Source organism: Diadema antillarum, unplaced genomic scaffold (genome assembly GCF_040938485.1).
Source record: "Diadema antillarum isolate AM-2024a unplaced genomic scaffold, OU_Dant_1.0 seq00001411_RagTag, whole genome shotgun sequence".
Taxonomy (NCBI): domain Eukaryota; kingdom Metazoa; phylum Echinodermata; class Echinoidea; order Diadematoida; family Diadematidae; genus Diadema; species Diadema antillarum.
In genome coordinates, this window is record NW_027272165.1 from 625197 (window position 1) to 650808 (window position 25612).

At 39.1% G+C, this 25612-nt stretch overlaps 1 pseudogene; it reads left to right on the forward strand.

Moving 5' to 3' along the window:
* Positions 1 to 25612, forward strand: part of LOC139709194 (solute carrier family 4 member 11-like) — a 208963-nt pseudogene that overhangs the window by 125156 nt on the left and 58195 nt on the right.

Sequence of the window (25612 nt, forward strand, 5' to 3'; positions counted from 1 at the left end):
TGCAGCAATCCTATTTCTGAATTGTGCAAATTTACTGATATTCATGGCAGTGCCAACTCACAAACAGAGTCTCTCCTGTAATGCAAACAATGTACGTACATTGTTTCCAGATTTGGAAATTGCTAAATTTTTGCTTGAATTGAGCTGAAGATTATTTCCTCTTTCCTTCGTAATGGCTTTCAATCACAAATTCACCCATTTGTGAGATTGTCCTCCATACATCAAAATTTGCAAAATGTCACACTCGTGAAATATGTATGGCCTATACAGTACTTCAGATGCTGTAATCTTTGTAGGAGCCATGAAATTCACTAGTGGAGAGTTTCTGTGTGTTTAACCCATTGAGGACGGGCTGATTTTGCTCCAACACACATTTCCCGTGGACACTTGCCCGAGTATTCTTGGGACTCATCTTCAATGGGTTAATAAGGCATTGGGCCCCCACTTTTCACGGATGCGTGATACTGTGGGCACGAATGTGCGGTTTCCCACGAAATTCCCATTGATGTCAGTGCGACCACGGGAGTGGTTGAAGTGACATTCAAAGACCTTTTGAAACTCTGGTCACAAAATGCCAGCAGGCTGCCTCCTTTCCCAGCTGATCTGCACAGCAGTTTTCTTGGCTTTTCGCTGGGGAGGGTGTCAACTAGAGTGATACATGCCCTATATTGTGCAAGGGGAAAATTAGCTGGACAAAACTTATAGAGAGAAAAACGGGGGGGGGGGGGGGGGGGAGGAGGGGAGAGGGGTGATAGAGATAAAGAGAAAATAGAAAGAAAGGAAGAGATACAAGGGAGAGAGAGAGAGAGAGAGAGATGGGGAGGGTGAGAGAAACAGAGACAAAATGAGATTACAATATAGAATGTAGAGAGAGATGTGAGATGCTCATAAAAAGTATTCGAGATGAATTTTAGTCACTGTACGAGTTGCATTCTGCATGGAGATACAGCGTGTACACGGCGGCACGCTTCATGAATGTATGTGGGAGTGTAATCATGTGCAGAGATAAAGAGGATGGGTGCGACATCATTTCTACTTATGAGTTAGCTACTTTTTGATAATTACTTCCAAGTGAATGGTGTCTTATGATTTCTGACAATTTGGACAGGACCTGTTGGTTGGCAAAATCCGTTTCCCTAGCTGAGATGTTGTCTTATGCTGTGACATGCCTAACTGCACCTCGAATTCAAAAAAATTGATGACAGGCCTATGACAATGCATTGCTAGTGGAGCCACTCGCTACTGGTATACCTCTGAAACATAACTTCCTAGGTGATTGTTTAATTGCCAGGAGACGAAAGGCCCAAATGCCGCATCGAGACAAGTCTCATCCTCCGGTCTCTCTCCCGGCAGATGCGATCAATCTCTCCTCCCGCGCTCCCCTCCGAACTCCGAGATGACGTCAGGGAGAATTTTCCCGATATGATTGATTGTGGTGAGCCCGAGCAGGATCCATGGCCCCTCTCTATTTTCTGCTCCAATTAGAACTTTGGAACCATATTTCACTCCGACTTTTCTTCTATTCTTGGCGAGTTTCACGACGGGGCAATGTGTAGACTGCTCTCCCTCAGGGTGTGTAGGATCACATATTAAGCTGACACGGAAGACGTCACATTTTGTGTTTGAAAGCGCCGTCTAATTTGCTGCGTTACATTTCAGATAAGTGAATAAGTACCCTCAGTGTTGGGGTATATATATGCATCCTATGCAATGTACATATATCAAAGCAGAGTATGAGATTTGAGGAAGACAAAATGTCTATAGAAATCAGACTTAACAAGGAAATGCAATCAGTGTATCCTGTGAGAGAATAGTTAATGATGTTTTGCAGGAAAGCATATATATATCAATCCAGAATTAATCATTAGATCATCACCTGATGTACTAGGCAATCTGCTGTTTATGTGTAGAACTTGCTTAGTTGGCAGTGTGTATGATATTTTTTCCCCTTTGGTGTTTCGTATGTGAACAACAGAATACTTTCCTTATTTTTGGTCCTTCATGTTAGCTATTCTTACATCCATACTTTGTTTTATTTCATACAGGATAAAAGTATAATCATAAAAAAAACCTTTGGGCCATTAACTTTGGACAACTTCATAATATACTTTAGTGCCTCCCCCCTCCCCCCACCAAAGAAAAGAAAAAATACAAAAATTGAGTTAAGCCGCAATGATTCTCATTATCCTCCTAGCCCTGAGATGATGTAACCATAGATTTGATTCATGGTTCATATACTTTCTCATTAACAACAGTGCGCTTATATCATGTCGATAATAAACTCATCATGACAACACAAACAGCACTTTCACTGGTTTGATAAGATGCACTAAAAATACTGCACAATTATCAAACCAATGCAATGAAACTACAGTGTAAGACTATCTTTGCCATCTTTGTCTTATCGCATTGTTGAATTGACACATTGTCATCATATAGACATCTTCAGTGTTTTCTAGAAGCATTAAATTCCTGAGAAAGGAGTGCTTGGTACTGTATATGCCACATTAATATCAAGTTTATCATTATTTGTTTGTTTGTGTGTGTTTGTGTGTGTGTGTGTGTGTGTGTGTGTGTGTGTGTGTGTGTGTGTGTGTGTGTGTGTGTGTGAATTGGGACTTCCTGACAATTTCGGTAGTGGTTGACATTCATGATCATGCAGTACAGTAATGGCTGGAGAAATGTACTTACGCAAGTCACATTCATGATCAATGTTATCAAAGTCAAAAATTGGGCGTGTTGTAAAATTTGCAAGTAGCAACCTAGTGGTGAAATTCACGAAAAGAAAAACCCCATGAAATATATGGCATATACAGTGATATGATAGAGAAACTGGTACTCTGAATCACAAGTTATTGTCACCCACACTCAAAATGTTTTATAATGAACATGACATTACAGACTGTTGTAGCACAAAGTACCCACGAACTGATTAATTTTGCAAAACTTCAGAATGTTTTGAATGTATCATGGTATTTTTTTGTTTAGAGCAGTGAAAAACTATCAGAAATCCAAAAATGATGAAGGGTATCTCTCAAGAATTAATCATGATGTTCCTGCAAAGGTTACAGTATTATAATTGCAGGGTTTATAAAGGACTCTGCTTACCATTGATCAGTTTATTTCACTGCAGAGAATGCAGAGTACTGTATACGCTATATATTTCGCGGGGGTTTTATTTTCGCGAATTTCGCGAGTCGGGAGCTATTCGCGAAATTAACAACACGCGAAAATATTACCTTCCAAAATGAATCCCTTGCCTTGATGATACAAACATTTCAGTACTAGTATACCATGTCACGGCTTACCGAACAGACCATACTGGCTAAGCTTGTTTATGCACGTCCACGTCTACTTACGAATACTGTAGAGAGCCAATCCATTATCGCAAGGGGACCACTCGTCAGAAATCTAGCGCGATGGACTTAACCACTTCAAAATGTTGAATTCTAACTTACTAGTTCGCAGAGTTTGGCAAGTCTTTTTCATATGATGTATAACTAGTATCATTCTTATTTGCTAATAAGTTGAAAATTCACACTTTCTTTGCCACTTCATATTTTCTCTGGTCCCCCAATCGCGAATTTAACCACTCGCGAAAATGTGTGGCAGCGGCAATTCGCGAAAATTTATGTACGCGAAAATTATAGCGTATACAGTATTTTGTTCCAGTGAGCCATCTCTCTGTAAGGGACTGCCAGTGAGGCTCCCGGGGAGCTGAGGGATGCATTCCCACATATATCTCTCCCGGTAGCTTTTCTGAGACCGTCCCTACTGAAGAATCTGCTGTGTGACGTTTTCTGTGCAGTGAGCACGCATACATGAATATTTCTCTCTGCTTGGTAGACTCATATAAACCAAAACAAAACAATCTTTTTTTTTCTCTCTTTCTCTCTCTCTCTCCCCTCATCTGGAATCTGACATGTTACACTCTCAGCGTGAGGCTTTCTTGAAAGAGGTTGTTTATCAATTAAAGTGCTGTCGTGTATTTTCTCTTTGTGGGGAACGCTTTATGACCGGGAATCCTCTGAAAACCTGATCTCTGGGTAGACGTCTTGATGACACTTACTCTGATGACTTCCTTGAAGGGCAACATGGGAAGATGCACCGTGCACTCTTTAAAACTCAGCACATAATGGGAGTGAATCCCGGCCAAGCTGCCATGCCTGGCTAGCTTGTGCTCCATGTGGTTGAGAAAATGGCTGTTAACCTCCTTTCTGTGCCCTTGAGGTGCAGAGGTTTAATGTTCGAGCAAGTACTCCGCCTTTCGATCGGACAGACGTGGGTTTGAAATCATGTTAATGTCTCTCCTTTAAGTCCTGTCTTGCCCCATCTGCTGTATAGCTAAAACTGTGAATGGACGCCTGGTTAGATGGTAGTGTCTTCAAGGCCAAGTCTAAAGCTGATTACATCACATTATGGGACATCAATCTTTTATAGCTTGCCAAATTCCTTTGCACTCTATGCAGCCAAGAGATGTTGGTATCAAGTGTTGTCAGATCATTACTTTGTCCTTTTTTGAGCTCTTTGTGCTAAAGGCTACTTTTTTTTTTTTTTTTTTTTTTTTTTTTGGATGAGATGAGCAGGGGACTTCTTACAAGTATCAGTGGTGGCTTTGAAAATCAAATGGTCTCAAACAGCATAATGATTACCTTGAAATGTGTTTATGTGCTGTAAGAAATTATTTTTCAGAGATAGGAAATGTTGCACAAATATCATTTCAACATTGAACTCATTCAGTGACAGTGATACTAGTGTGTTGAGTTTCCGGGCAATTTCGTTTCACAAGCTTTTCAGAAATGTGATGATTTTATAACTTTCTAAATGGTGATATAATTTCCATCACTGATATAGTTTGCTATTGGTCCTCGTACAAATATGGCAACAACAATGATGGATGTTTTAATCAGAATATTTTCAATCATTATTTTCATTGTCACAATTATCATTGTATCTTTTCTTCCCACAGTTCATGTGCTGGCCAAGACCGTGCAGGGCACCAGCACTAGTGAGGGTGGAGGGTTTGACTACGACCAGTCCTGGATATGTGCCCTGTAAGTATACCCACAGTGTCATCCTACTTCCATGGGTATTAGAGGGGTTGTCAATATCATAACACATTTCAGTTGAAATGTTGCGGGGTTTTTTTTGGGGGGGGGGGAGGAGGGGAGGGAGGCTAGGGCAGCTGATGTGCCAATGGGTAAATAAGTCTCGATGAGGACTATTAAACATGAAATTGATTGCGACACTATATAAAAGGCAACTGTATGATGCATTGAGCAGCCTAAAGAGAGCTCAGAAAGCACCAAAACCTCAAAGAATGTAATTACGCAGTGTTCTCTAAATATAACCCTAATTTACATGCTTATATATATAACCCTAACTTCTTCCTTTTTTTGAATACTTAAATGTCTCCTGACAAGATGTTACAGAAAAGAGGTGGGGCTTTGTAAAGATGGGTTTGTAGTATTTAAGTAGAACACTAATTACTCTACCATAGCTAATATTCTTGAGGAGGTTTTACTTTAGTATCCTTCGTGGATACTTTATTCTGTAGTTTTGATATTAGTCCAGGGCTTGATTTTTAAAAGCTAATTTGTCAATTAAGTTGAAATAAAAATGCATTCATGGACTAATTGAACTCATTAACGCATGTAATGAATTAGAGTGTAATGAAAATGATTCTCATTTGAACTAATTAATGGGTGTCACTTGTTTACCCTCTCTGTTCTGTTTTCTCTGTGTGTGATTGCGGTAAGCATTTGCATTCATTTTCCAAATTGAATTAAATCGTGCCGCCAATTCCCCCACTCTGCATTCTTGGCATACCTCACTTTGCTGACGCAGCGGCATCGCCACCAGGCCCTTGCTGATTGCAATTAATTGCCACATGTTGTTCGGCACAGCCAATGAATGACGCAAACTTGTACCGACATCCATGTAAATGTTTATGTGCAGATCACTTAAGAACCACAGCGTCCTCCATTAAAAACAAAACAAAACAAAAACATGCACACACACACACACACACACACACACACACACACACACACACACACACACCAAAAAAAAAAAAATCTCTAGAGGACCCGTATGCAGCCCATTCAAGACTTTAATATATCGGTAGTAGACAGTGATTCAGTGCTTTCCCGTATTTGAAAGGCTCTTTCGAAGAGGATAATGTTCGGTAAAGGTTATGGGGTCACAGCATTAATGCGCTGCTCACCACACCCAGGCTTTCATAAAAATGACGGATTTATCCATATTAGTCAATACTATGTGATCCTCTTCCTCTTTTTTTCTGTATCAATATTCAGTGGCCTTCTCATTTGTTTTTGTTCTTGGTTCTGTTTTTGTTTTTTTTTGCTCAGTTGAGTGCATTTCCTGAGGATTATTTTGACCTATTTTGGGTATTTGATGATCTTAATTTGATCACTGGAATGTCAAGCGGAAGAGGGTATACTATTATTGATGACTGGATGCAGCATTCTCTTCTGTCACATAGCAGCAAATGCAGTCATTTTAGTATTCCAATACTGGAAGAAATTAGTTTGTCTCCGAGGCATTATGTTGCAAGGTGCAATTAATTCATAAATCATCCTTCTTTCCCGTCTGTTTTGTCTTTTCTCATTTCTTTTATTGGAGATAGAAATTAGAGGTCAATACTCTTAAATGGCTGCATCAGGTAAATCAGTATTAGCTTCTTTATGAAGAAAAAGAAAAGAACAGAAAACTGACTATTTTTTGGCAAATTTTTAATTTTGTTGTGTATAGATGGCATGTGCAATTGAATCCTGGAAAAAGGCACATGTACATGAGTTAAAATCCACAAACTTGAATCTGATCAAATTCAACTTCCTGGCTGCACTTTACATTTCAAATTCAGACAGTTTAACTCTCAATAGTGGTAAGAAGCCAGACAATCTAACTCTCATTGGTGATAATGATTAAAGGGATGGTACAGTTTCGGTTGATGGGGCTTCAGGTTTCCAACATTTTTTTGAGATATGAGAAACATCTTAAGATATACGAAAGAGCATATGATGCTAGAGGAATTCAAAGTTTATATGCTGAAAATTGATTTTGAAATGGCTGAGACATCCACAACCAGGGGATCTTGAATAAAGGTGGGACCCATCTTTTATTAGGATCGCTTTGTTTTTAATACTTTGTTTCAAAACCAATCTTGTCAAATAAACTTTGAATTCCACTTAGAATTGTATGCTTTTTAATATTTCATAAAGTGATTTCAAAGTATCTCACCAAAGTTAAATGCTGAATTCTCACCTCAGCCGATACTATACCGTACCAAGGGGTGCACTGTCTGGATTTAAACCAAGCCTCCTTCCCCCTTATTCCCCCCCCCCCCCCTCTTTCATGTGATACCCCTTGTTGCAAAACTAAGCAATAGCCTCCCAAACATTTGGTTTCAGACAGCCACTAATTGGCCACTTCCCACCGACCCAAATAAAATGTGTTAGAAATACATTTTAGTAAACAAACACAAAACAAATGATATTATCGTAAAATGATTGCATCACATAGCAGACCACACCATTGTCTCAGATACAGATGTAGTTTTGCGTGGAACGAGAACAGTGGTGAATCCATGCTTAGCCTGCATACATTGTACATGGGCTGCAACCCACTGCATAGAACTGAAGAGTAATGTATTCTGCGCACAATATGCATGGAAACGTTCAGCGAAGAGTCAAGTAGGAAAGTTGTATTGACCAATGCAGGGCGGTGTATCGGTATATTGTTTGTGGGTTTAGTGGTAAACAGGTATATGCCAGTTAAGTGGTGTGAAAGGATCACCTTATATTGCATCTCTCAGTGTGTCCTTTCCTAAGTGAGAGATGTACCTTATTTCCAACGACTTTCTGCCATGTTTCTGCCCAACATGTTGTCTTACTGTGTGTATATGATGGGTCGATATGTCCATGCTCTGCTCAAGCTGCTGGTTATAATTCTTAGCAGCAGGTTACATTGTTCAATTGTTGAATGAAGGAAAACTTGTGAATTGATCAACGCTTGTTAGCTTGTTAGACATACTGGATGTTGCACTTCATTTGTGATTTCTTATTTTGAGAGCTGACTCTTCCGTTGGCATAAAGTTTGAAGCCAATGACATGCTGCATAGTATCAAAAACTTGTGGAACCATCTTGTATCATTAGGGCAGACCCAACCTTCAGAAATTCTGCCGTCTGATCTTCAACATGGGGATCATAGTTTGTGACATGACTTTTCAAAGGCTTCATGCCCGACCATCCTTGTTTGTAATTTTAGATAAAACTCTTCAATCGGAAAAATACTTCTCTCTGATTCTAAGAAGTTCTATTAAGTTATCTAACGCTAAAAGACTCTCAGTTAAAAAAAAAGATTAATATTAGAGAAATCACTGATTTTTAATTGATTTTTACTTGTAAAATGTGTGTCATAATCTATCTCGGCCGCTGATTGGCTTTTGTATTGTTACCCCTTTTTCTGAGGACCATGGCAATCTTGACACATGCAACTTTTAACTGCTGAATCATGGCAGGAGACCATTGAAACCCATTGCATGTGCAAATATTTTGTGTCATGATTCAAGTCTATGAGATATTACCTTTTGTCAGGGGCATGCAGTTAAAAGGCCAAGTCATTCCAGGCTAGCAGGTGTCTGCTATACGTGAGATATGGACACACTTGCAGTATGTCTAGTAAGGTGTACGTGGGCTGATCAGTAGAGTGGAAATCAGAGAGAAATGGGGGGGGGGGGGGAGGAGGGAGGGGAGGATGGGATATGGTGATGGTAGCAGTGAGAGAGGAGGAGGAGGAGGAGGAGCAAGGAAGAAAAGTGAGAAGGGCAGTGGAGGTAGAAGGGGATGTAGAACATAAAACAAGGAGAGATAGAATGAGAGAGGGAGGGAAAAAGGTAGGAATGCTGGATATATGACAAAGACAGAGAAAAACACAGATAGACAGACAGGCAGATAGATAGAGAGAAGGAAGAGAGATAAAGAGAATGTGATAGGAAGGAAGGGGGGGGGGAGAAAATGTGAGAAGTGGGGTTAAAGACCTGGTGGTGGAGGAGGAGAGATAAAGAGAATGTGATAGGAAGGAGGGGGGGGGGGGGCAGAATGTGAGAAGTGGGGTTAAAGACCCGGTGGTGCTGGGATACCAGGGAGTGGGAAGGCTGGTCCGGGCTCGGATATTCGAGAATCCCAATGACAAATTCTACTGTTCCATGACAAAAGGAACCAACTCTGAATTTTATCAAAATAAGTTTTTTTTTCTAGATTTTGGGTATTTTTTGTATGCTCTACTTGATGGTATAGAAATTGAGGTCACATGACTCCTAATTTGTGAAATGTCTATAGACATATCAAAAGGAAGCGACTCTACAGATTTCCTCATAAAACAATGACATTTCTCTTTATTTACTATTAAAGAAACTCATTCCACACAGTTGCTTCCTTTTGTCATGGGGTGGCAGGATTGTTTTACAGCTTTATCACTGATCTCTATGTAAGTGCACACACAGCCGAAGAATGTTGACTAGAGTCGACTGTTACCGATTGGCATACGTTTCAGCGCATATATTCGCTGACCGGTGCTATATGTGGTTTTCAAATGTACTCCAGTGGGCAGCGAATAAATTGGACCACCCATGAAACCCCATGCCCCACCCACGCCCCACCCCACGTGTCTTTTAGGCTATGAGGAGAGAGAACAAGGATGAGAGAGATGGAGAAAAGATATATGGAAATGCTTGATATTATACAAGTGAAAACAGAGAGAAGTAGAATATGGGAGAGAGAGAGATGGTGGAAGAGGGGTAGAGGGGGAGAGAAATAACAATCCCCATCAATATCTGCACTTGCTCCCACCTTGAGGAGTGAGAGAGGATACCTCCGCTGCAAACTGCCTGTGGTGAGAGGTATTTTCTGCAGATGGCTAGACGTGAGTAATGTTGACACACCCCCTTAGGTTGAATGCGGACCATTACCAGTGCACCTGCCTGGCAAACTGCTCTTCGGGCTCTTCAAAAAAAAGAAATCAAATTATCTGATTTATCTTTTCAGTGATTTACATGATATTTGATAGCTCGTACCCTTCCATTTCATGATACCACGCTGTAGTTTTATTGTGTTAGAATGCCTTAATTCTTTTCTTGATCATTCTTTTTATAAAGTGCTTTAACCCCTGCCATACCTCATTCAGATAGTTGTCAAAAAAGAGTTGAGCAAATCATAATTTTGTGGCATTGTTCTATCTAAGGAAGACATTTTTCTGAAGGTGATGCATGGCATATGTAAGTATGGCATTTTCGGGCTACAACTATGTACATTTCAGTAGCAGTGACATGCAACAATAACCCCTAAATGTCCTCTCTTTTTTTCTAGCATTCCCCAATCCCTATAACAAGGAAATGGTCTTTTACATTTTGTAGAAACTGCTTCGAGGGAAATCTTAACCATAACTACATTGTATGCCACAGAACAAGTGTCTGATATCTTTTTCTACTTGTTTTCATTGTAAGCCACAATGTGCTCATTACCATTACCCAACGCAGAGTGCCACTTTGCACACTTGGCTGGAACCAGCAAACAATATTGAGGAAAACCATTGAATACAAGTAGCTGGAGCTTGCCGCGATGTTGTAGTCGTTGTTGTTAAGGAGCTGTGTAGTAGTTTCTTCTTTGTGTGTGTGTGTGTGTGTAAGTGTGTGTGACCGTGGGTCTTGTGATCGTAACAAGGTGAATCACCCCAGGAGGTGTGAGTGACAGTTTGCAGCGCTGCCCCCCTCCTGATGTAGAGATGTTTTATCACCTCTGTCCTTTATAAACCTCACAGTGTGTGATGGGCTCCTGTCCATATTTTTCGGGACGTTGACCCCTTGGATGTGTTGGAAAACTTTCACTCCTTTTCCTGTCCGCATCCTTGTTGCAAATGCATCTGGCACCTCCCAGGTAATGTGGCAGGGATAAGCCGGCCAGTATGTGCGTTCACTTTTAAGTGGTCAATTCCCGTCGAGTGGGCCATTTCGTCAATCTGCCGCTCTCTGACGTGATATTACCTCCCGGCAACTTGATGGATGTCCTTCCCTCGGAGATCACGCCTCCGTTGGGGAATTTCATTTACCCGCCCGGCACGGTTGCCCTGATAAAGACTGATGAACATGTAGACAGACATAGGGCTCCGGCACAATTAGCTCCGATGTGATACTTTTCTGCAGTGTTTCTTCTCCTTTTTTTTTTTTCTTTAAAATGAACAGTTTGTTTGCGTATGACTGTTAAAGGAACCTGTCCAGAGAAAAAACAACAACAACAACAAAGTCAGGAGTTGAATGCGTGAATAACCACTTGGTTGAATGAAGTAGTGGAGTCTATTTGCAGGTGTATTGACCTAATAGAAATCAAAGGAGATTGACTGACTGTCATGGTAAAGTGTCAACTTCATCACACAAGTTTACCTGTGACATATCAAAACAAGAATGTCAGTATCATGCTGATTGAATCTCAAAGGTCACGGGAATCTAAAATCTATTTTCTATACATCAGATAATGAATATATCTTGAGAAATTTCATCTGTTCTGTGTTAGCATTCATGAAATAGCATTACATAAGGTGTCCAGTGCTTATCTTATCTGATCATGTGTAGAATAGTGAGCAATATTGCATCATAATTACATGATTGCAAAATTTTTCAGCCGAATAGTTTGTGTATATAGGTATAGCAATGATTATCTACTTAAAGTGAAAACATAGTTCTCAATATGCCTGCAGAACTGCTTGATTTTTGCTCCAAAATATACACATATGCATAAGAAAAGGATGAAATAATGTTGAAATAGCACGATTTCAGTTGCATAATGACGTAAATGCAAAATATTAGCCAAATAGGTATGCCGCAAGTGTTGCAATCTCAGAGATTACTGTAAAACGAGGTATGTGAGCCAAGATTTGCAAAATTAAAATGCATGCAAAAAGTTTTTGTTTACACTACATGCATTAAATGTTAGAGGCAACTCATGAAAATTTCATGCCGCGAAAAAGGCTGTTGGCCCCAATTCGCGAAAATTTCATGCCGCGAAAATGTTGTGTTTTACAGTACCCGATCTTGGGTGCTATATAAGTTTTCATTATCGATAATCGACAAATTGGGCCACAGCAGTATCCACCAATCTTTCACTCTGTAGTTAATTACATGTAACATGTTGAAAAATATAATTACTGGGACATGATTGATCATCACATAACGTTCGACCTAAGTACAACTGTATGTGGAGGGCGCTTCAGAAATAAAAGTCATATGCACATGATCAGAATTATTCAATACCTTTGATCTCAAAGTACTCCAAAACAACTGCGTCAGCCAAACAAGTTTCTTGGTAGACCCTTTTGATGTAGTGCAAGTATATTCCAAATGGTGGAAGATGAATTTTGAGCCCTTCTGAGAACTGTGCTTAGTCTTTAAGTTTTTATTTTTTTTTTCAATAAACTCCATATTTAAATCATGTCATTCTATTGCCAATTAGCTTTGCCCCACATATCTGCAAGAAGTAAAGGTCATGCCCAGATGAAATATTTAATACATGCATCTCCTTTTACCTTGAACCAAATGAGGCTGGTTCAATTCTGTGAAGTAAACATGAATTTTTAATGCTCACACCAAAGTGTATTGCCTTTGTGAATTTGGGACCAGTGATATCATACATTGCTGTTGGGGTAACAGAACCTCGTATCTCAAATGTTCAGGAGAACTAAACAACAAACAAAAAAAGAATGGCAGCCAAAGCATTATGATAAATGAAATTGCCTTTCCATTGACATGTCCCTAATAATGGCTTCTCTTTCGGGGTAATACAGCTAGGATATTGGCAAGACATGACCTCATCAGTTATCTGACAATCAATCAAAAATATGTGATTTTTGCCAATATTTGAGATACAAGGTCTCGTCATCCCAACCACAGTATGTAGGTGCTCTTTACAAGTTCAGGAATGTTGATGAAGGTCAATAAAGAAGCTAGAGAGAAGATGGTTGGAGGGGGGGGGGGGTGGGGGTAAGAGGAAAGGAGCTTAAGATGTAATTACTACCCAATAACACATGACAGGTATCAGGTGTATGAACACTTTTGGAATGTGTTACAGAGTTAATTACAGGGTAGCCCTGTGCCTGAGAAAATGATTATGAAAAAAAAAAAAATCCGCAGACAAAGGCATTAATGTGTATGTGCCTGGAACATGTGGGAATATCTCGTTTATTCTATTTGGAGGTACACATGTGGCTGCATTTGTGTCTACTGCTATTCTGCATTATTGAGAGCAGGTAGCAGCAAGCACCGGCACCCCAAGGTCCTGTAGCTTGTAGTGAGTTAACCCTTTTTGTGTCTTGTTACATGGCTGGAACTTGCCATGCTTTTTCATCAGCATTCACTATTAATGAAAATAAGCCAAACTTGAATATAAAGTTGGAAACTAGCCAGCCCTATTATAGCTCTAAGGCAGTAGCAATGTGCCTTAGTCCAACAGGAAGGCCATGGGAATTTAAGGGGCTTATGTAATCTCCATTTATTGGTAGTTAGTTTTCTGACATCTGTAACAATCGATTAAAGCTAAGCGCTCCAGTGGATATGCCGATTGGTGTGTAAAGCACAGGAAGGGTTAAGGTGGTTGTAACGGTGCCACGGTGGTATGCCCAACGGCATAACCTGTCAGGGAGATGAGCCACCGCATGGCTGCCGCGGAATCATTTTCCCCGCAGGTCGTGTTCGGGCAAGGTGGGGAAAAAATAGAAGAAGAGGGAGACAGAAAGACTGAAAACGTGTCAGTGACACAGTACACTTAATTTAGTTCTGTCAAATGTACACCATTGTGTCGCTGACTTTGGGGACTTTTGGGCCTTGGCGAGAAAAGAGGCATGCATCGCGTTTGTGGCTCTGGGATGGATGTCAGTGCATAATGTCAGAGCTAGAAAGGCACACACTCAGATTACATATACCTGGTTTAACAGAGGGATCCGTGCCTCCACCACTGTCCTCAGCGCTGACAGTAGCCACAAATATTCATGATAAACAAGGGGGCAATTTGTTTTAATGATGGATGCATTGAGCATACAACATGTGTGTAGCAGATTTTAATGAGACCAGTATGATGTCTCCAGATGATATCTCAAGGGGAGTAAGATGGTTTCACGTGCACACCATAAAACAAAACAAAACAAAACACATTTTTCTTAAACATTAGCTTTACATACAAATACACATATATACAATTGCATACATGTACCATTGGTAGCATGTTTTACAGTGTCCAGATTCAGAAAAGGAGAGCTTTCTTTCCGTCTATGCTTGTTTTAGTAATCTTCCATTGACTTGATAAATCCATTGGGAGAGGGGAAAAAGTTAAGAAATCATTCTCACTGAGGGAATGTCATGTAAAACATTTAATATGGCTGCATCTTATCTAAATTGCTGTTTGGCATCTCTATCAATGCTGTAAAGTTCTGTCTACACCAGTAGCTTGTGTGCATATGATTCATGTTAAACCAATTTTTGCAGTGACACAACCATATGAGTCCAAGATACATTGCACTCAAGTCAGTTCTGCATTGAAAGATAGTTAATAATCTGATACAGTGACAAGTTCACCTTCATAGACATGTGGGTTGAGTGAATGCAGCAATATTAGTAGAACACATCAATGAGAGTTTGAGCAAAATCGGACAATCCGTTAAAAAGTTATGAATTTTTGAAGTTTCTGCTCAGTCATGGCTGGATGAAAAGACTACTATAGCTTGTGATGTCACATGAGTACAACGATATAAAGAAAGAATAAAGAAAATTCAACATATTTCCATTTTTCTCGCATAATAAAAGAACACTCGACTTCTCTCTTTCAGAAGGCAGGGGGAATGATATTACCCTTAACGTACGTCAGTAGCAAGTTGAAGAAATGTGCACTTTATTCAAAAAGTAAAGTTTTGTGAAATTCTCTTTTTATTTTCCTTATATAGTTGTATGCATGTGACATCATACACTGTAGTAGTCTTCTCTTCCAGAAGTGACTGCGCAGATACTTAAAATATTCGTAACTTTTGAACGGATCGTCCAATTTTCCTCAAACTTTCACTGATGTGTTCTACTAATATTGCTGCATTCTCTCAATCCTTATGTATATGAAGGTGGACTTGTCCTTTAATTACTGTAAAACATGATATATTCGCGGCATGAAATTTTCGCGAATTGGAGCCGACAGCCTTTTTCGTGGCATGAAATTTTCGCGAATTGCCACTGGCGTTCAATTCATGTAGTGTAGACAAAAACTTTCGCGTGCATTTTAATTTCGCGAATTTCTGCGGTCGCGAAAGTCGCGAAATTAAAATGCACGCGAAAATTCCTCGTTTTACAGTATCTGTTCTGTCCCATTATATCAATTGATTCTGTGTGAGGTACTATGTAGGTAAATGATACTAAACAGTAACTCTCTTTCTGTACTTCACTCCTTTTTTTTTTTTCTTGTTGCTACCAGATGCTCATTACCGTCCCTCCAGAGGCGCAAGGTGGCCATCGCCCGCCTCAAGCACCCCGCCAACTTGGGGCGGACCAGCCAGGAGATCCGCTTCTTCATCCTGGTCCTGGCCCCGATGCGGGAGAAGGGGACCAAGAATGCCCTGGAGACGGCCCGTACCTTCGCCACCCTGCTGGCCGACATCGAGTGCAGGCAGATTCTCCTGGAGGTCAAGACAGGTAAACATGGACAGTCCTATTCAGGGAGTTGTGCCTGAGATCTGCCATACACACATTACCTGTATATCATTAGGTAGACAGATAGAGTGATACAATGTAGATACACATGTACGTACAAACATGGTATGTAAAAACATACAAACATGGTATATGTACAAAAACATATACAAACATGCAAACATATACATGAGTAAAACAGAAACAGGTGTACATATATACAAGCATACATACATGTATGCACCTTTAGAGAAAGAAGGAGAGAGAGGATGAAGTGTGGTGAATGTAATGTATCATGTTAAAAAAAAATATGAATATTATAAATTATTATTATCATTATTATTGCAATGATAATATATCCTTTTTGGTAGTGCTACATAATGATCAGATAAGTATTACATATGGCCACACTCTGCTCAGAGTTTAATCCACCCCTTTCATATGTAGTCCTACTGTATTGCATACAATGTTTCAATTTCTTTATTTGGTTACCTTCCTTTGTGGTAGATTTCAGATAAGATATTGTTTGAAGATTGAATTTGGAGGTAAATTCCAAGCAGTTTGTATAGGATGTAAACAGCAAACACATCAAAGTAGCTATAATTGAAGCTCATGAATTTCATAAGTCAGTAGTTTACTCTCGAAGTAAGAGTCAGGAATAGGTATCACCTTCACCCCTTGAATAAAAGTAACAAAAGTGAAATAAAGACTGAGAGTGAGAGTGAGAGTGAGAGGCATGCAGTCTTTCAGTACTTTTACCAAATTATTAAAATGCCTGCAAGAAGGCCGAAAAATTGATGCCCATATCACAAAATTACAATAGCAATATAAAAATGCCATGCTATCTACATTAGATATGAAACATTTCATGGATGGCTGTCTGAGGTTACCATCCTGATTATCATAATGATAACAGAATATCAATCATGATATCAAACTTATGGGAAATATTAATTAAAGTAAGGGTTGAGGTATAGTAGTACATGTAGATCATGGAACTATTAAGTAATCATACCATGATCATGTTATAATGATCTACTGATGACAATAATGGATTGATATCATTACTGCCTTTGAAAGTTGCCATAATTGCAATTCTTGTTGTTATTGTAAAATAATGATAATAGTGATGATGATGATGATAATGGCAACGACAACAAGAACAAGAACAACAACAACAACGACAATAATAATAAACATGATGATACTATTGGCAATGAAGATAATGATTATCGCTACTTTCATTATTATTGTTGTTATTATCATTTAGTACTATATTAATATCATTACTATTATCATCATCATCAGCATTGTCTCCATCGTCATCATCATCTTTTCTATTATTCTCATGTTTGTTAATGCAGGAAAGGAGAGTTAGCAAAGAATCTCAAATTATGTTTAATGTAATAATACCAATCATTATACCAGCAATGTAGGGGTGATCCAAATAAAGCAATGTTAGTGGAAAGATACCACCATGATGATTGTTGTATTATTGTCACCACAGAGGAAGAGTTCAAACAGATGCTGACCCAGCACGCCAAGGACCTGGCAATCCAACAAAGCTATCCGCCCAGACACACACGCACCTCCAGACCCAGCGTGGGACCGTTTGACAACTTCAATGAGGTAAGACGCCATGTTGCTCTCTGCAGACAAACCAATCATCAACAGTCCAAGTGGGCAAGATAAGGCTATTTGTGAGCTGTGACCAATTTACCTCTTTACGTCAGTCAATCTGTGCTGGTGAAATGTGACTCAAAAGTGCCATGTGCGTTGTCTTAACCCCTTCCCTGTCAGAGGCTCAAACCCCCATAGGCTTTGTACAAGAACCTAGTACGTTTCTGGAGGCAGTGAGTTAATCATTGTTCTAATAGCTCCTTGTGTGCTCTTGTCTATTTCCTCTCCATTCATTTTGTTAGACAGTGTGCTATTTAAGATTAGCACCAGAGTCTCAAGAGCATGAGGATGTGTAGAGTGGCTGATAGCCAACAGTAGAGGGCAGTGAGTCATACTTGGACTGCACCAGGACAGTCCTTTACCATAGGAGCTTACAATGCACTGTATGAATAAGATAACCACATCACATGGCAAATTTCACAAGCATGTTTCAATTCTTCTGCATCAGTGCGAGATGGTTCCGTGACATTTGCGTCTGTGACAGTTGCTCCCATGAAATATCTGTACGCTAAGCCAAACATAAATTATACCCACAAACATAACCCTAACCCTAATCTTCACATCAAACTAAATCTAAAACCCTATTACAACCCTACCCCTACGTCCTTGGAGAAAATATGACCGGAGCATTTGTCGCAGGAGCAAATGTTGTGTCACCATGAGAGATATCCTCTGACTGGTATGGCACATCAGGAATTTATGTGCCTGGCATGCGAGATTCAAGAAATTAAAAAAAACATAGATTCATCACAAGTTTGAAATTCATAATGTTTGTAGTACTGATTGTTTACCACCTAGTTAGTAAACTGCAGATGAGGTTTTTAAAACCCTGCAAGATTACCTTCTGAATTGTAACTCATAAGAAAGGAATGATGCATTCCTATAATATTTAATTCTTTGTCAATTTGTGTGCAACTTATAATATTTGTTGATTCTAGTTATGTTCTTGGCCAGTGCCTACCTGATATGCATGAGACCTAAGTCATTTCATCCACTTGGCCATCACTCTACACTTTACATGGTACCCTACTTTCATTGAATATCACTTCTTCCCTCAAAGTTTCATTCAGCCTCTCTCATTTTAAAGTTATCGCACCCACACATTTTTTCCCCCAAAACACACACTTTTTTGACACATACACACTTGCCTCCACAATCAACTTGCCTGTTTACTGTAAAAGTGGATATTTTCACGCAACTAATTTTTCACGCTCAGCCCGGAAAAAAGAGCTTCGCATGTTTTTTAATTCTGCGGAATCAAGACATCAAACACAGGAACGTATGGCAAGTAAAGATATTTGTGTGCTTTTATTTTCGCGCTAGTTTCTGGTTGTGTGAAATGCATGAAAATTTCAGCACCACAAAAATGTCCACCTTTACAGTAATCCAGAATCAGTAGATTGCAGTCCAAGCTGTGTGATTTTATGGGAAATCAAACTTTATGTACGATCAGACAACTTTACAGCAGACTGTGTGGATATAGCAGAGTTTGTACAAATGTAGGTCTGTCAGAATTAGAATGACCTTGAGGGAAGCCTTTTTCCAAACTCAATCCCAAATTCTGTCATCATGGATTAATCCATGCATTGTAACAATAACCTCCATCCTCCCCCCATCCAGCCGTACTACCACCACCACCCCCTCCACCCCACCCCCCCCCCCACCCCCAAAAGAGAAAAGGAAAGACTGTCAAAGATTGAATGCAGCAGAAATCAGGCATTGCATGTAGACAGTTTGCCATGCTGATTGAAGGCGTCCATTCCATGAATGGTTGAATGGGAGAAGTGTCAAAGACTATTACCAGGCTGGAAGGAATTTCAGTAGATCTCTCCTTCCCCTCCCCCCTCGGGATTGAACAGAAAGGGGGAAAAAAAGAAAGGCAGAGAAAGGCGTAGGCAGAAGGGAAGGTGCTAGAAGCAAGGTAGAAGGAGAATGGAGCTGCAGAAATCGAGAACAAATTTGCCAGTGCAGTTTTGCTTGGTTGGGACTGAAATGGGAAAAATCCAAAATGGAGGGAACTTTTTTTTTCTTATGTTTGACACAGTTCACATCCAGTTAATAGGTATCCATTGCTAGGAATGAGTTCAAGTTCTTCAAACAGGTCATTATTGAATAGCATTTCACACTTTCTTTCTTTCTTTTTTTGTCAGAAAAAGACAAAGTCCAGTCTATCAGCCTCTATCTACTCTTTTCTTTCGAACTTGACAAATGAAAGGATTACAAATATGAGAACACACCATATGTTTGTTTACTCTCTATCTCTCTCTCTCTCTTTCTTTCTGTGTTGTTTGTGTTCACACAAGAAGAAATTTTGAAACGGTTAAGGCACCCAACAGTACAAGGCACAGTGGTGGTTTAATGGAGTCCCGCTGAAGGTCTTTTAAAAATCGAATTGCGTGCCCCATGGTTTGTAACTGTAATTGTCCCCTGTAGGCATGGATAGGAGATTGATTACACGCCGTCTCATCCCAAATGACCAATGTAGTAGTATTTACTTTAATAAGAAGCAGTGCTTCGACCACAAGTGAGCAAAAATCTCACCTCATGTTCAGCCTCACTTGGGATGGGCAAAGAAGATAAACGACTTTCATTTATTTCACGGTCATAAAAGCAGAGCTTGTATTTGTGCCGATATTGTTTGTTAAGGAAACAACAACAGCAAAGGACATTTAGATGGCAGGATATTGTCTCTATGGAAACAAGAAAAAAAAATCAATCATAGCCATCACTTGTGTATTTGTGTCTCGTTGTCCCAACAAACCTCCAAAACCATCTTTCTGTGCTTTGGTGCTGTATTTTGTCTTATAACTTTTATTATTCATTGTTGTTTGTTTCATATAGGAATATGTACAAAGAAAATAAATACCCTTTGCTTCGGCCATTGGTGTTTGTATCTGTTTGTTGCACTTGTTGTATTTCGAAAGGCTCTTAAATTTATAAATGATTCTTTGAATTGACAAAATTTTAGTCGAGTAAGATTCATTTTTCTCTGACAAACCAGCAGTTATTTGTAAATTTCTTTCTGACTTTGTGCAGATGTAGTGACTTTGTCTACTTCTATTTAATCTTTCTGAGGTATTTGATGTATAGTAAAATAAAATTGTTACACTTAGATGATGATGAGATTATTTCTGCAGGAGAATTTTGCCAGGACTTGAGGGGTTGAACAGCAAAATAAATACCTGACACAAGCAATAATCCTTTGCAATTCTTTAAATGCCCAGGCATCACTGAGCTATAGCCTGCCACAGTTTTGAATTCACAATTGGTGAACTCCCTATCCCATGATCCTATAGTTAGATAGACAGCCCATTTCAGTATAGCAATGCCTCATTCAAACAGGAAGACTACTGTAAAAGTGGAAATTTTTGCGGTGTTGAAATTTTCGCGCATTTCACGCAACCCGAAACTAGCGTGAAAATAAAAGCACACAAATATTTTTGCTTGCTGCATGTTCCAGTAATTGATGTCTTGATTCCGCGGAATTAAAAACACACAAAACTCTTCTTACCCCGCCGAGCGCGAAAAATTAGTCACGCGAAAATATCCACTTTTACAGTAATGGTTTCTAAGGCAGCTGTGCCAATCAGATTCCAACTAATATACAACTAGAGAATGAATCAGAGTTTTTGAAAGGTTTAAAAAACATTCCACTCAGAATGACATCGTCAAGATTCTTATACAAACCAAAAATGAAATATAATGGTCTTCATTCGTTTCTAGAACAGCAATTTTTATTTTATTTTTTTTTTTTTTTTGGGGGGGGGATGACTGATGGTGTTCTCTCTATGGTTTTTTTTTTGTGTGTGTTTTTCATTCTGTGTTTGCATTGGAATGCATCCTTGTCCCTAATGATTCAGCTTGTATTATGTGACAGTTTCATGAGTCACTCACTCAGTGTGCTGTTTCATATTCGACAGCATTTAAGTTGTGATGCAATATAACATTTTCTGCTTGTTTCTTGAAATGGTGCAAACATGTGTGACTCAGCTGAAAAACAAAACAAACAAAGCGATGCAAAACATTACAAAACAAAATAAACAAACAGGTAGTTATTAACCTATGTACATAGACATTTATATATCAATATAGCTTTGGTCCATGGCCTAAAAAGGATACAGCAGTGTGTTTGTGTGAGGTGTGGATGTATATGCAAATGTATATTATAATACTGAAACATGAAATATAATTATTTCAGTTATCTTCAAAAGTATTATTCTCTTATGTTGCACAGTAATACCAAAGTGAATTGTTATATTTTGTACTATTTGATTAGAAGTGAATAGATATAAAAAAAAATGTATATATTTACATGTACATTGAATGAAAATAGACATACATGGTATTTAATGTATGTACAATGTATATCTGTATAAACGTGGTATATACATACGACATACATCGTGGCAATCAAGATCGTGTGCTTCACTTATGGGACGAGGAGCCTCTTGCATTGATTAACTTTGAACAGTGGACCCTCCTCTGATCGGCACCTTCTGCATGACTTATTCATGCCAGACGCCGGTCACTGTGCAGACCACTCTTCTCCCAGTGGAGGGAGCCTATCGCTTACCAGATAATTGATGGAAAACAATTCGGAAGCTCTCGGCATGAAATAATACCATCAAGTCGTGCCGAGTCTCTCTCTCTTTCTCTCTCTATACCTCTCTTTGTTTATCTATATCTATCCTGTTATCTCTATCTTTATCTCTCTTTATGTATAACCTTAGCCATCTTTTTTTTTGGGGGGGGTGGAGGGGGAGGGGGAGATGAGAGTTCTAGGGTTGGGTCAAGTGCTTTGAAATGATAGGTAAGTCCAGTGCTGTTATTGTTTTACGTCGTTGTGTATTTGTTTTATGTGTAGATAGAGAGAGAATGAATGGGATGGATGGCAGGGCAAGACACAGGGAGTGAAGGAGTGGTGATCACTTCAGTTTATCAACTTATATCTTATTCAACATGAAGTATTCATTTATTTATTCATTCATTATTTATCATTATATAAATCTTCGAAAACTGAAAGGGACATGTACTGGCAGATGGCTGAAAAGATGTTAACTTCTTTTTGGTGAGCCCACATATTCCTAGTACCTAATCTATTGTATACATGACATGCAGTATCTTTGGTCTATAGCACAATATCTACATCTGAAACTGAAACAAAATATTCCTGGGTGCCATACCTAGGATGCCACATTGTATCAAACATTCCATCATAATATGGCAGTCTTCTACGCTAACATTCTGCTTTTTGTACTTTTTTTACATCTATTTTAATGACACATGAATGTGTCTCGAAAAAACACAGTTTTGACCATTCTTTTTTTTCACATGGTAAAAAAACAGTTTATTACATACTTGCTCCAGTGATAAGATTTGTGGCAAAACGAAGGAGGAGAGATATATGCCAGGTTCGTAAGTCTTTGTCAAATTTTTAAATCTCCCGCTCTCCGCAGTAGCTTCTAGGATGATCCCATGAAAAACTGATAATGATATAGTGGTGTAAGGGTCTAGGGCAACTGACTGATTGGATTTTTGACACTACAGAGGGAATGGTGAGGACGATGTATGAAAGGACAAATAGATAGAAGGAATGGGGAGTGTCATAGAGTCTGGAGTATGTTTGTGAAGGCTTATTAATAGTCCACATTATGCGTCATGTTCTGGTTGCCCTCTCGCCCGTATTTGCAGTGAGAGACTTTCGCAGCTCTCGACTCTCTGGTCGCGTAGACTTTGTGTGGAGAGCGCGGGGTGTGCAAAAATTAAAAAGTTATTTGACGCTCCGCCAATGAATTGGATTCGGCACCCCAAGAGTTTCGCTGGATAAATAAGCCCCCACCTTCTGCCGCGAATGCCGTAAATTGGCACCACGAGGGAAGCCGCAGATCTTACACCTCCCTCCAAATGGGGCCCCCCGTTTCGCACCTCTCGGCTCTGATCACTCCTGAAATGTTGGCCACGGAGGGCATTCGTCTAACAAGATGTTCATGTGTGGCATTCCGAGTCATTGAGCAAGCTTACATTGAATGCAAGTGTATACACTGTGTGCATTGCTATGTGCATTTCTACACACAGCCTTCAATACCAAACCATTTAAAAGAATTCGAGCAAATATTCACATAATTCATCGTACTCCAAAAATAAATGCCAGACTGATTTTGAAAGTAATCCTGCAAATTCCAGTACTGCATTGAAATCAGTACTGGGACCTGAAAAAAAGTGGAAATGTAGTAATATCTGAAGGTATCAGTGGTCTCAATATAACAACATTTCATCTCCAAATGCAAAACTCTCTTATAATCTTGTTTTGGGCCCCAACAACAAGCACCAGATGCTTCAAAGGGGTCCCGGCATTAATTTCCATAACATGTGCATGTATGTTTATACACATTGCTTTTGTTTTTATTGTGTACATAATGTACTTTTGATTTATTTTGTGTTGAATAAATTGAATTGAATTGAATTGAAACTTGAATTGAATTGAATTGAATTGAAATTGAATTGAATTGAATTGAAAACTCTCAAGTAGCTACATGTTGTGCCTGTTGCATTGGAGCACTGTGGATGAACGTACATTGTATGTAATGGCATATCTAGTGGTTAAGCCCTCATACTAGGTAAAATATTTCAAGATGGGAAAAGCATGGGTTAAGAATATGACAAGAACAAGAATGACATCAACTTCTAGTTACAGATAAATAAGGCAATCACTGTTCTTGTTTTCAGCAATAGATATACACGTAATATGTAATGCCACTCTCCACAATAGTGCCATTCCTACAGAGTCAACGATAAATGTCTTATTCAAAATTGTTTGCGTGCTGTGCTAGATAGATAAAGTTAATGAAGTACGTCATTTATGTCTTCATGCTCCTGCCATCAATTTCCTGTTTGTTTGCTTATATACATACATACATTTATTACTTTCTTTTTCTCCTTTGTCCCTGGGGTAATTGTTATCATTATTCTATATTTGGTCAAACAATGAGGTTATGACGTTTATAGCAGACATGCCTTGAAAAAAAAATGAGAAAAACTTGATTTTCAAGATTGACTTATTTGCATGCAGGTACGTAGGCTCTTCTTCTTGGGGCAGTGTTGTAATTGTATTTGCAATTTGTTTATTTGGAATGACATACATTTGGGGGATGGTTTTGTAGCACATCAAATGATATCTTGTACGCAGAAAGTAAAGGGGAAAAAATGAGAGTATGTGAACAAAGAAAATGTAATCAGTGCAATTTAATCAAGTGAAGTTTGAATTTTTGCAGGCCCTAAGCGTGAATAGCACTTCCCGTGAAATGAGAGTGATGACGTCCAATCGATTGTCGGGATCTGTAATTGATTCATTTCCGCTAGGGCTGCTCAATTGTGTCTCGATAATGTAAGACAAGCCTCGGAAGAAGTGGTGTGACGTGAATAACGCCGAGATAACAGGAGAGTGTTTGTTTCCCAAACAGAGTCGAACTGCTCTGAACCTGATCGCTGGGTCAGTGTGACCAGGAGTAGACCAAAGAAAGAAAGAAAAGAAAGAAATTTTCTTTTTTTGTTGTTGTTAGCATTGAGCCTCATGCACACTACTCTGGTTTATAGATTTAGAGAAAATGAGAACTAAATCAACCATTCCATCTCAAGATTTAGATTATATACATACTTCAGGATAGGAAAGATGATAACTGTTTATTGTTGCTTCAAGTGCCAAAAAACAAGCAAACATTCATTTCATGAGAAAAGCACTTGTCTTTTTGTGTGGGACAGTTAGATTTCATATCACTTTTTGATTCTTAAAACGTGTACATGTATGATGTACGTCGTATGTATGATGTACACTCATCAGTTTGATTTTTTTTTTTTTTTGAGGGGGGGGGGAGATGAGGAGGGAGCAATTTAGTGTAACAGTCAATTTTAGGTGCGTACTTTTCATACAGGTTGAATGTAATAGTTGTATTGTGTGACATTGGCAGTTGCAAATTTTAGATACACTTGCAAAATAGTTGACAAGGGACAGAATTGGAATTCACCCCCTCTCCATGTGAAATGCAAAGCCTAATATGCACCTTCTTCCTACATTCTTTCCCATTAGTAAATGAAATCAAGTCAGTGATTTCGCTCTAGCATTTATAACTTATAAGTCCCCAGTTTCACATTGTCAATGCGTGAGACAATGAAAATATCAAAACTTTTTAAAGTGTTTCAAT